Raw genomic sequence first — 10,896 nt, 5'->3', positions numbered from 1 at the left:
TATTTTGTATTTAAAGGACAAGCCTACTGGTTAAGAGCTACAGCCTCAGTTCCCTGAGGTAGTGGGTTCAAACCCATACTGTTCCTTGTGATCCTGGGCAAGCCACTCAATCCTCAGTTGCCCCAGGTACATTAGCAGTGGTGTAGTTAGGGGGGGAGCAAAGGGGGTGGTCCACCTTGGGTACCATGTTGGTGGGGGTGCCGGTACCCCTACTCCTCTCCCCATTCCTCCCCTCCATGCGTGCACCCCCTTCACTTCCCCTATACCTCTAGTTGAAGCTGTTCATGGCAGTCAACGTGCTCTTTGCGATCCCTGTTGGCTCTCTCGCTGACGTCACTTTCAGGTGCTGTGCATAGGAAGTGATGTCAGAGGGAGAGCCGATGGGGTTGGGAGCACATTGTTGACCGCTGTGAGAAAACAACTTCAACTAGAGATACACGGGAAGGGGGGAGTGCATGGCAGGAGGGATCGAGGAAGGATGGGGGTGCGTATGGCAGATGCCTCTTACTCTTGCTATGCCACTGGGCGCAATAGATTGCTAAGCCCACTGGGAAAAATAGGGAAAATGCTTGAGCACCTGATTGTAAACTGCTTAGATAACCTAGCTAGGCAGTATATAAATACCCAATAAATTAAATTATTACTAAAATAGGGCAAAGGATTCCAGATACTTGTCTACACTATGAGCATTATACAAGCTTGATGCGCAATCTGGAATAAAAAAGCACATTGCCACCAGAGTTCTGTGAAGGGGAAAAGACTTCTTCAGCTTCCTCAGGCTTTGCAAGATGGGGTTTCCATCCCATGTGTCCTTGGCTGCACTGTTAAAAGTGAAGAGGGAGGATGCCACTTATGCGATAAGTGATGCCAACTCTTCTGACCATATGACAGGGGACTTACACTCCTCTCTGGTGGAAATCTCCTTTTTCTTCCAGAGAGAGGTTGTTCCCAGAGAGCCTTTCTTCATCTAAATCAGTGATCTCAAACTCAAACCCTTGGCAGGGTCATATTTTGGATTTGTAGGTACTTGGAGAGCTGCAGAAAAAATAGTTAATGTCTTATTAAAGAAATTACAACTTTGCATGAGGTAAAACTCATTATAGTTTATAAATCTTTTCTTAATTGCTTCTGATAATAATAATAACAGTTTATATACCGCAGGACCGTGAAGTTCTATGCGGTTTACAATGATTAAAAGATGCTACAGATTGAGTGGGTTTAACAATGTTCTGCTGGTTTACAATGATTAAAAGATGCTACAAATTGAGTGAATTTAACAAAGTTAAAAGCTAGTGATTAACAGCTCTAGGGGTCAGTTATTGTTGAATGAGATTGTGCAGGTTAGTTGCCTAAGTACTTCAGGAACAGATATGTTTTTAGGCGTTTCCTAAATTCTCATAAGTAGTAGGCGTAAGAAATTGTTCTAGATCTTTACCCCATAAAGCTGCCTGATGTGAGAGAAGATGTTGATGATGTCTTATAAATCTTTCCTTAATTGCTTCTGATAATTTTAGCTATACACAGCTGAAAGCAGTGCAACATGCAGAAAGTGAAGTTTAGATAGTTTTTCACTTTCTGCATGTTGCACTGCTTTCAGCTGTGTATAGCTAAAATTATCAGAAGCAATTAAGGAAAGATTTATAAACATGCAAATTGATTTAGATTCTAAAGTATCAACTGCAAGAGAGAAGATTTTGGTGTAGTCCTCTAGGCTTTTTTGTAGAGGGGAGAATCAATATCTGACTTGTGCCTGGAAAACTTGTGCTTTATGTGTCCGGTGGTCGCATTCGCAACCGCCTTCAGCTCTCACCTCTTCCAGCACTGGACACAACCGCCATCTTACATCAAGCAGTCACTACCAGGAGAGGTGCCGAATTTCACGAGAGTTCACGAGATTATGTACACACACACAAGCTGCACTGCCTCCAATGGTTACCTTACATTCTGGAATGTTGCCCGCCTCATTGCTGTAACCTCACGCAAGTGCTTTCCTGCGTCTGTACACGATTGTCCTCTCCACTCCACCTCACAATTGCGTACAAATTCAGGAAAGCGCTTGCGTGAGGTTACAGCAATGAGGCAGGCAATGTTCCAGAACAATGGTAACATATCAAGGAAAATAGTAACGGCCCGTGGGCCGTGAGTTTGAGATCATTGATCTAAATCTCCTAACTGCTTATCACCCCAGGCTACATTCCTTTTGCAAAAGTAGTGTTTTCCAGGGTTTTCAGTCGCTTCCCATGGTTGCTTTCTTCCTTTGACCCCTTCTGCATGGGCCCTAGAAGGTCCCATTGATACCAGCTCTGCAAATACCAAACCCTTCCTCCCCAGCTGCCCTGAGAAAGGCAGGGAGACTAGTGCCTTTTGAAAGCAGCCTGGCTGGACTGCATTGGGGCTTCCAAGAAAACCCCAAGATTGGCTGCCTTGAAAGTGAAACTTTTACAGTGTCCAGTCATTCCAGAATGTCTGCAACCTGAAGGACACAGAAGATGTGCAGGTGGGTAGCAATATGGCTGCCATTTCTGCTGGTTGACAGATTACTATCCACTGTGCTCAGCTACCACATTACTCCAGTCTCCTCAGACTATCTTGCAGGTTCAGCTCCTGGAATCTAGGCAACTTTCCTGCTCAACTAGGGGAAGACAGAGTGGGTCAAAAAGTGGTGACATTGCCCTATATGTCAAAGAGGGAATTGAGTCTACTGGAGAGAACACATCGGAAATGAAGAATAAGTTTGAGTCTCTATGGGTAAAAAGTCCGGTAACAAATGGAACGGAAAAGAAGATCGGCATCTACTACCGACCCCCAGGGCAATCCGAAGAAATTGATGGAGAGATGACGGATGAGATCAAATGCAACTGCAAGGGAGGCAACGCAGTTATCATGGGTGACTTCAATTATCCGGGGATAGAATGGAACCTAAGCACCTCTGTTTGCGGTAGGGAGACCAAATTCCTGAATGCTGTGGGCGATTGCTTCCTGGAACAACTTGTCAAGGAAAATACGAGAGGAAATGCAATTCTGGACTTAATTCTAAATGGACTACGAGGACCGGCGCAAAATGTACAAGTAGAGGGGACGCTGGGAACCAGTGATTACAATATGATCCGCTTTGACCTGGACTCATGGGCGAAACATTGATCCAGAACAACAGCCACGGCACTGAACTTCCAAAAAGCAGATTACGAAGGGATGAGACTCATGGTGGGGAAGAAGATTAAGAAGAGGATAAGCACTGTAAAAACACTAGAGCAAGCATAGTCCCTTTTTAAGGACACGGTCACCGAGGCGCAAAATCTATATATACCACATATTAACAAGGGATCCAAGAGAAAAAAGAACAAGAAACTGGCGTGGCTCACTGTAACGGTGAAGGAAGCAAGACAAGAAGACTTCGTTTAAGGAATGGAAAAGGTCAAAAACGGATGAAAACTGGAAAAAGCACAAACAGCATCAAAGAAGGTGCCATAAGGTGGTAAAAGGGGTCAAAAGAGACTATGAGGAAAAAATAGCCAAAGAGGCGAAAAACTTCAAGCTGTTCTTTCAATATATTAAGGGGAAATGACCCACAAAGGAAGCGGTGGGGTCATTGGATGACCATGGAATAAAGGAAGAGCTAAAGGAGGACATAGCCATCGCTGACAAACTGAACACATTTTTTGCGTCTGTATTTACTGAAGAGGATATACACAACATAGCTGACAGGCTATACGCGGGAAATGAAGACGGGAAACTGACAGGGTTGACGGTAAGTCTAGAAGAGGTATGCAGGCAGATTGATAGGCTTAAAAATGATAAATCCCTGGGTCCGGATGGCATCCATCCGAGGGTAATCAAGGAAATGAAAGGGACTATAGCTGAGAATATCACTCTACGAGGAGAAGCTCTACTGCTAGGGGACTTCAATATGCCTGATGCAGACGAACTCATTTTCAGCGACAACCAGCGGTAGCAGGAGGCTCTTAACCTCCATAAAGGGAGCACGTCTCAAACAAATGGTAACGGAGCCCACTAGGGCCCAGGCGATCCTCGACCTGGTACTCACCAACGGGGAAAGCGTTTCAGAGGTCTCAGTAGGAGATACGCTAGCCTCCAGCGACCACAATATAATATGGTTCAACCTTAGGAAAGGCTTCCCTAGATCAAACACGAAAACAAAGGTACTCAATTTTCGGGGCACAGACTTCGCACGCATGGGAGATTTCGTCCATCAGACGCTGCAGGACCAAGCGGAGACCGATGATGTAGAAGCTAAGTGGTTAACACTGAAATCAACCATACATGAAGCAACTAGCCGCTTCATAAAATCAGTAAATAAACGACAAAGAAACAATAAACCCCAATGGTTCACCGTGGAGATCTCGCACCTCATTAAGGAGAAGAAAAAAGCGTTTCTCTCCTACAAGCGCACGGAGAAAAGAGAGGCAAAAGTAGAATATAGGACCAGGTCTACAGCGGTCAAAATGGCAGTTAGGGAGGCAAAACTTCGAGTGGAAGAAATTCTGGCAAAAAACATTAAAAAGGGGGACAAATCCTTCTTCAGGTATATTAGTGACAGAAAAAGGAACACAGGCGGGATAGTACGCCTTAGAAGACCGGACGGAAGTTACGTGGAAGCAGATTCCGATAAAGCCGAACTACTGAATGAATACTTCTGCTCAGTCTTCACCTGTGAGGCACCGGGACACGGTCCGCAGTTGAAGGCAACACAAAGCACAGAAGACCCGTTTCAGAATTTTGAGTTCACACCAGGTGACTTTTACAGTGAACTGGCAAGACTCAAGGTGAACAAAGCCATGGGACCAGACAATTTGCACCCAAGAATGCTCAGAGAATTGAGCGATGTCCTGGCGAAACCGTTGGCTGAGCTATTCAATCTCTCCCTAAGTAAGGGGAAAGTTCCCCTGGACTGGAAATTAGCTAATGTCGTTCCTCTGCATAAAAAGGGTTGCAGGGCAGAGGCTGCGAATTATAGACCGGTGAGTCTCACATCAATAGTGTGCAAACTCATGGAAACACTAATTAAAAGCAAATTGGACACGATCTTGAATGAAGGGAATCTTCGGGATCCCAGTCAGCATGGATTCACCAAGGGTAGGTCCTGCCAATCCAATCTCATCAGCTTCTTTGACTGGGTAACAAGAAAGTTGGACTTGGGAGAGTCTTTGGACGTCGTGTACCTGGACTTCCGGAAAGCTTTTGACAGTGTCCCACACCGCAGGCTGCTAAGCAAGATGGAATCGATGGGGTTAGGAGAGACACTAACTGCATGGGTCAATGATTGGCTGAGTGGCAGACTTCAGAGGGTGGTGGTTAATGGTACCCTCTCTAAAACATCGGAGGTGACCAGTGGAGTGCCGCATGGCTCGGTCCTGGGTCCACTCCTTTTCAACATATTCATAGGGGATCTGACTCAAGGGCTTCAAGGTAAAATAACACTATTCGCCGATGATGCCAAACTATGTAATATAGTAAGTGAATGCAGTTTACAGAATTATATGGCGCAGGACCTGCTTACATTGGAAAGTTGGTCCTCAACCTGGCAACTAGGCTTCAATGCTAAGAAATGTAAGGTCATGCACCTCGGAAGCGGAAATCCATGCAGGACGTACTTCTTGAACGGAGAAACTTTAACTAGGACTTCAGCAGAACGAGATTTAGGAGTAATCATCAGTGCAGACATGAAAACTGCCAATCAAGTGGAGAAGGCTTCATCTAAGGCAAGGCAGATATTGGGTTGTATCAATAGAAGTTTCGTCAGCCGAAAGCCTGAAGTCATAATGCCGTTGTACAGGGCCATGGTAAGACCTCATCTGGAGTACTGTGTGCAATTCTGGAGGCCACATTACAGTAAAGATGTGCGCAGAATTGAATCGGTTCAACGGACGGCCACCAGGATGATCTCGGGGCTCAAGGGTCTCTTGTACGAAGAGAGACTGAACAAATTGCAGCTCTACACTCTTGAGGAACGTAGGAAGAGGGGAGACATGATCGAAACATTTAAGTACCTCACGGGACGTGTCGAAGTGGAAGATGATATTTTCTTTCTCAAGGGACCCTCGGCCACAAGAGGGCACCCGCTCAAACTCAGGGGCGGAAAATTTCATGGCGACACCAGAAAGTATTTCTTCACAGAGAGAGTGGTTGATCATTGGAACAAGCTTCCAGTGCAGGTGATCGAGGCAGACAGCGTGCCAGACTTTAAGAATAAATGGGATACCCATGTGGGATCCCTACGAGGGTCAAGATAAGGAAATTGGGTCATTAGGGCATAGACAGGGGGTGGGTAAGCAGAGTGGGCAGACTTGATGGGCTGTAGCCCTTTTCTGCCGTCATCTTCTATGTTTCTACTTCAACTGATAGCCAATCTGTCTATCAAATCGGGAAGGATTCCGGAAGACTGGAAAGTGGCAAATATTATGCCGATCTTCAAGAAAGGTTTGAGAGGAGATCCGGGAAACTACAAACCGGTGAGTCCAACCTCGGTACCGGGAAAGATGGTAGAGGTGCTGATAAAGGACCGCATCACTAATCACCTTGACGGACACAATCTGATGAGGACCAGCCAGCATGGCTTTAGCAAAGGGAATTTGCTTGACAAATTTGTTGTACTTCTTCGAGGGAGTAAACAGGCAGATAGATAAGGGCTAGCTGGTCGACACTGTATATCTGGATTTTCAGAAGGCGTTCGACAAGGACCCGCATGAACGACTACTATGAAAAATTGCAAGTCATGGAATCGGTGACATACTCATGTGGATAAAAAACTGGTTGGCGGATAGGAAACAGAGAGTGGGGGTTAATGGACAATACTCGGACTGGACGAGCGGAGTGCCACAGAGTTCGGTGCTTGGACCCGTGCTCTTTAACATATTTATAAATGACCTGGAAATTGGTACGATGAGCGAGGTGATTAAATTTGCAGACGATACGAAGCTTTTCAGAGTAGTGAAGACGCAGAAGGATTGCGAAGACCTGCAACAGGACATAAACATGCTCAAGAAATGTGCTGCGACATGGCAAATGAGGTTTAATGTGGATAAGTGTAAGGTGATACATGTTGGTAACAAAAATCTTATACACAAATACAGGATGGAGAGACCCCCTCAGGAAAGAGATTTGGGAGTACTGGTTGACAAGTCAATGAAGCTGTCTGTGCAATGTGTGGCGGTGGCGAAGAGTGCAAACAGAATGCTAGGAATGATTAAAAGGGAATCACGAACAGATCAGAGAAGGTTATCATGCCTCTGTACCGGGCCATGGTATGCCCTCACCTGGAATACTGCGTTCAGCACTAGTTGCCGTACATGAAGAAGGACACAGTACTACTCGAAAGGGTCCAGAGAAGAGAAACTAAAATGGTTAAGGGGCTGGAGGAGTTGCCATACAATGAGAGATTAGAGAAACTGGGCCTCTTCTCCCTCGAAAAGAGGAGACTGAGAGGGGACATGATAGAAACATTCAAGATACTGAAGGGAATAGACTTAGTAGATAAAGACAGATTGTTCACCCTCTCCAAGGTAGGAATAACGAGAGGGCATTCTCTAAAGTTAAAAGGGGATAGATTCCGTACAAACGTAAGGAAGTTCTTCTTCATCCAGAGAGTGGTAGAAAACTGGAATGCTCTTCCGGAGGTTATTATAGGGGAAAACACCCTCCAGGGATTCAAGACAAGGTTGGACAAGTTCCTGCTGAACCGGAACGTATGCAGGTAGGGTTGATCTCACTTAGGGCTCTGGTCTTTGCCACATGAGTGGACTGCTGGGTGCGATGGACCACTGGTCTGACCCAGCAGTGGCAATTCTTATGTTAAGATCCTGAGACTGATCCCTAGGAGCAGTACCATGGCCCATGGCTGGATTCTGATTGCATTAGATAATAGGCTTAAATAAATGGATTTTGTATAAGGTCAAATCTCGACAAATAGCATAAGGTGATGTTTTAGGTCACCCTAAATACCTTATAACAATGCTATTCTCACAAATATTCTCAGCCCTCAGAAATGCCACCAGGGGATCAAAAGATCATATCCTCTGGCTTTATGCACCTGATCGTCATAGGGTTGATGCAATGTTTGAACTGTTTATGTCTTTTTATATATTTTCATAGTTTTGTGTTTTTTCTTATATATATTACTTTTATAATAGTTTTAAAATAATAAATATTACTAAAGAGTAATTAGTACTTAGCTTGTACGGAGTGGTTGCTGGTAAGGGATAAACAAGCCAACATGTTTCACCCATAGAGGGGGTTTCCTCAGGGCTACTATCCCTTTTTTATGTTCGTTTTTCACGACGTGACCACCCGATCTTGAGAACTTAGAAGAGTAATATATATAAGAAAAAACACAAAACTATGAAAATATATAAAAAGACATAAACAGTTCAAACATTGCATCAACCCTATGACGATCAGGTGCATAAAGCCAGAGGATATGATCTTTTGATCCCCTGGTGGCATCTCTGAGGGCTGAGAATATTTGTGAGAATAGCATTGTTATAAGGTATTTAGGGTGACCTAAAACATCACCTTATGGATTCTGATTGCAGCATAAGGCCTGGGAAGCTAGGTCTGAAATCACTTCTGCTCAGTGCAAGTGCATGAGATGCCTTAAGCAAACCTTTAGCCTTTCATCCCTTTCAGTTACTTTTTAGACCTCTTGGCCTGCCCCCCAACAATCATGATTACTTCAGTATTACCCCTTCCAAAATTATCTGGGTAAATGAGCTATCCAAAAACTGTCCACCCTTCTTATGACTATCTCTTGTTTCTTTGACTTTATGTGGTTGTCAGGAACTATTGTTTTGCTTTGACTTCAGATGCTCTTTGGTGACTCCTAGAAGCTGCTGTCCCAGGCACTGCCTAATGGTTGGGCCAGTCCTGCTTTTCTGCTGCACCAGTTCAGACCACAACCATCTGCTGGAGGCAAAGAATATTGGCAGGATACAGATGTGCACTATTATAGGGTTGATGATTTAACCAAAAGACAGTGTTCTCTGTCTCCATCTGCTAGTTGGGAAACAAAATCCACTTGTCTGGACCAGTCTAACAGTATGATATGGAAAAGTAGGTTTAAAAAGCACTGGGACTAACTTACTATCAGCTGCACTCTTCCATTATCTGCTGGGCTTAGGCTGCTGGAAATGGGAAAAAAAGAGAAGTGATGTTCACAGATATGCCGAGTCGTGCATTTGGTGTGTGACACATACATTCAAGTTCCTTCTCCAGTTCATATATTTAATTACCTTGATCTCACACACTGATTCCCAGCTTGCTCTTAGTGGTTTGACACCTCTCTTTAAAAACTTTCATTCCCCTGCTCCTGCAACCCAGCCTCTTTCACTTTTTCCATCTTTGTGGCAGTGGTGTAGCCAGACAGCCAATTTTGGTCAGGCCTGAGCCCAAAGTGGGAGGGTATCTCTCTTTCCCTCCCTTCCATTACCCCCAGCCTATGTAGCAGCCTCTCTCTTTCCCTCCTTTCCCACCCCCCATCCCATGCTGTATCTCTCTTTCCCTCCCTCCCCACCCACCCCAACCCATGCAGCAGCCTCTCTCTTTCCCTCACTAAGCCACCTCCCAACCTGTGCAGCTTTTCTGTTTGTGTTTAGGTCACCAGCAGTGGTTCCTACACGGTGCTAGTGGCTGGCCCAGAAACCTTCCCTCTGATGTAAAACGCAAATGTTTCAGAGGGAAGGTTTCTAGGTCAATTGCTGGCAGTGTCTAGGGACCATAGCTGGTGGCCTGTGGCTGCTGGGTGGAAGGGCATGAGCCCAAACTGGGTGGGCCAGGTCAGGCCCACCCAGTGGCTATGCTTCTGCCCTGTGGTCTTCCAAACTTGATTGCGACAAGTAATGCTGAAGAGACACTGCTGCTTCCAGCATTGTGGGGACTTTCTTCTGCCCTGTTCCGCCTCCTCTGATGCTACTTCCAGTTTTTGGAGAGACATGGCAAAAGAAAGGCCCCCACACTGCTGGAAGCAGCATTGTGTCTACAGTGCTATCAGCCACAAGCAAGTTTTGAGGACCATGGGAGGGGCAGAGAAAGTGAGAGTGGCTGGGCAATCGGAATAGAAGAAAGAAAAGTTTAAAAAAAGAGTTGAAAGAGAGTAAGAGATGCCAGAACTAGAAAGAGGGAGAGATGCTGTACCTGCAAGAACAGAGACAGAACAGGAGGGAGAGAAGAGAGAGGAACACTTGCAAGATCCCTGGGGAAGGAAGGGAGTGATGCTGGTCTGAAGGCATGTGGGGCGGCACAGGGGTACAAAGGAATAGTGCTGAACATGTGAGGAGGGGTATAGGTACCCAGAAGGATTATGTTGGACAGGGGACACAGAGGTAGAGATGCTCAACACAGCAAGAAGATAGGGGCTGGGAAACAGGGGAAATAACTGGACAAGGTGGGTAGCAACACAGAGAGAACATGGAGAGAAAATAAATGCTAAATGTGCAAGATCCTGGCAAGAGTTAAGAGAAAAAAAGAAACCAGAAACCGGGACTAACACAATTAGAAAAATAAAATGGCCAGACAGCAGAAGTAGAAAACAAGAGGATTTAATTTTTTTTTTTTTTTAAATTAATCTCAGAAACAGGCACAATGACATACAAAAGTGCAAGATATAGTAACAACCAAACAAATGTAGCTTATGACTCACAGTGTGACAATATGACATAGCAGCTAGAAGCAAAGATCTGCCGCTTGGTCAGAAGAAACACAACAAGATCAAAATTAAAAGAAATGAGGTTTATTATAACATACAATCCGACGTGGCCATGTTTCACCTGGACAGCTGCATCAGGGGCAAAAGTATAGGTGTTCCTATGTGGGTATAATCCCTATTAATAAACCTCAAGCTCTAGCAACACAGCAGTTTTCTCTTCTGAGCTATTGCTACTTAGT

This window comes from Geotrypetes seraphini, chromosome 3, assembly GCF_902459505.1.
Source record: "Geotrypetes seraphini chromosome 3, aGeoSer1.1, whole genome shotgun sequence".
NCBI classification, from domain to species: Eukaryota; Metazoa; Chordata; class Amphibia; order Gymnophiona; family Dermophiidae; genus Geotrypetes; species Geotrypetes seraphini.
The sequence above is the reverse complement of the archived record's forward strand: the minus strand, read 5'-3'. Positions refer to the sequence as shown.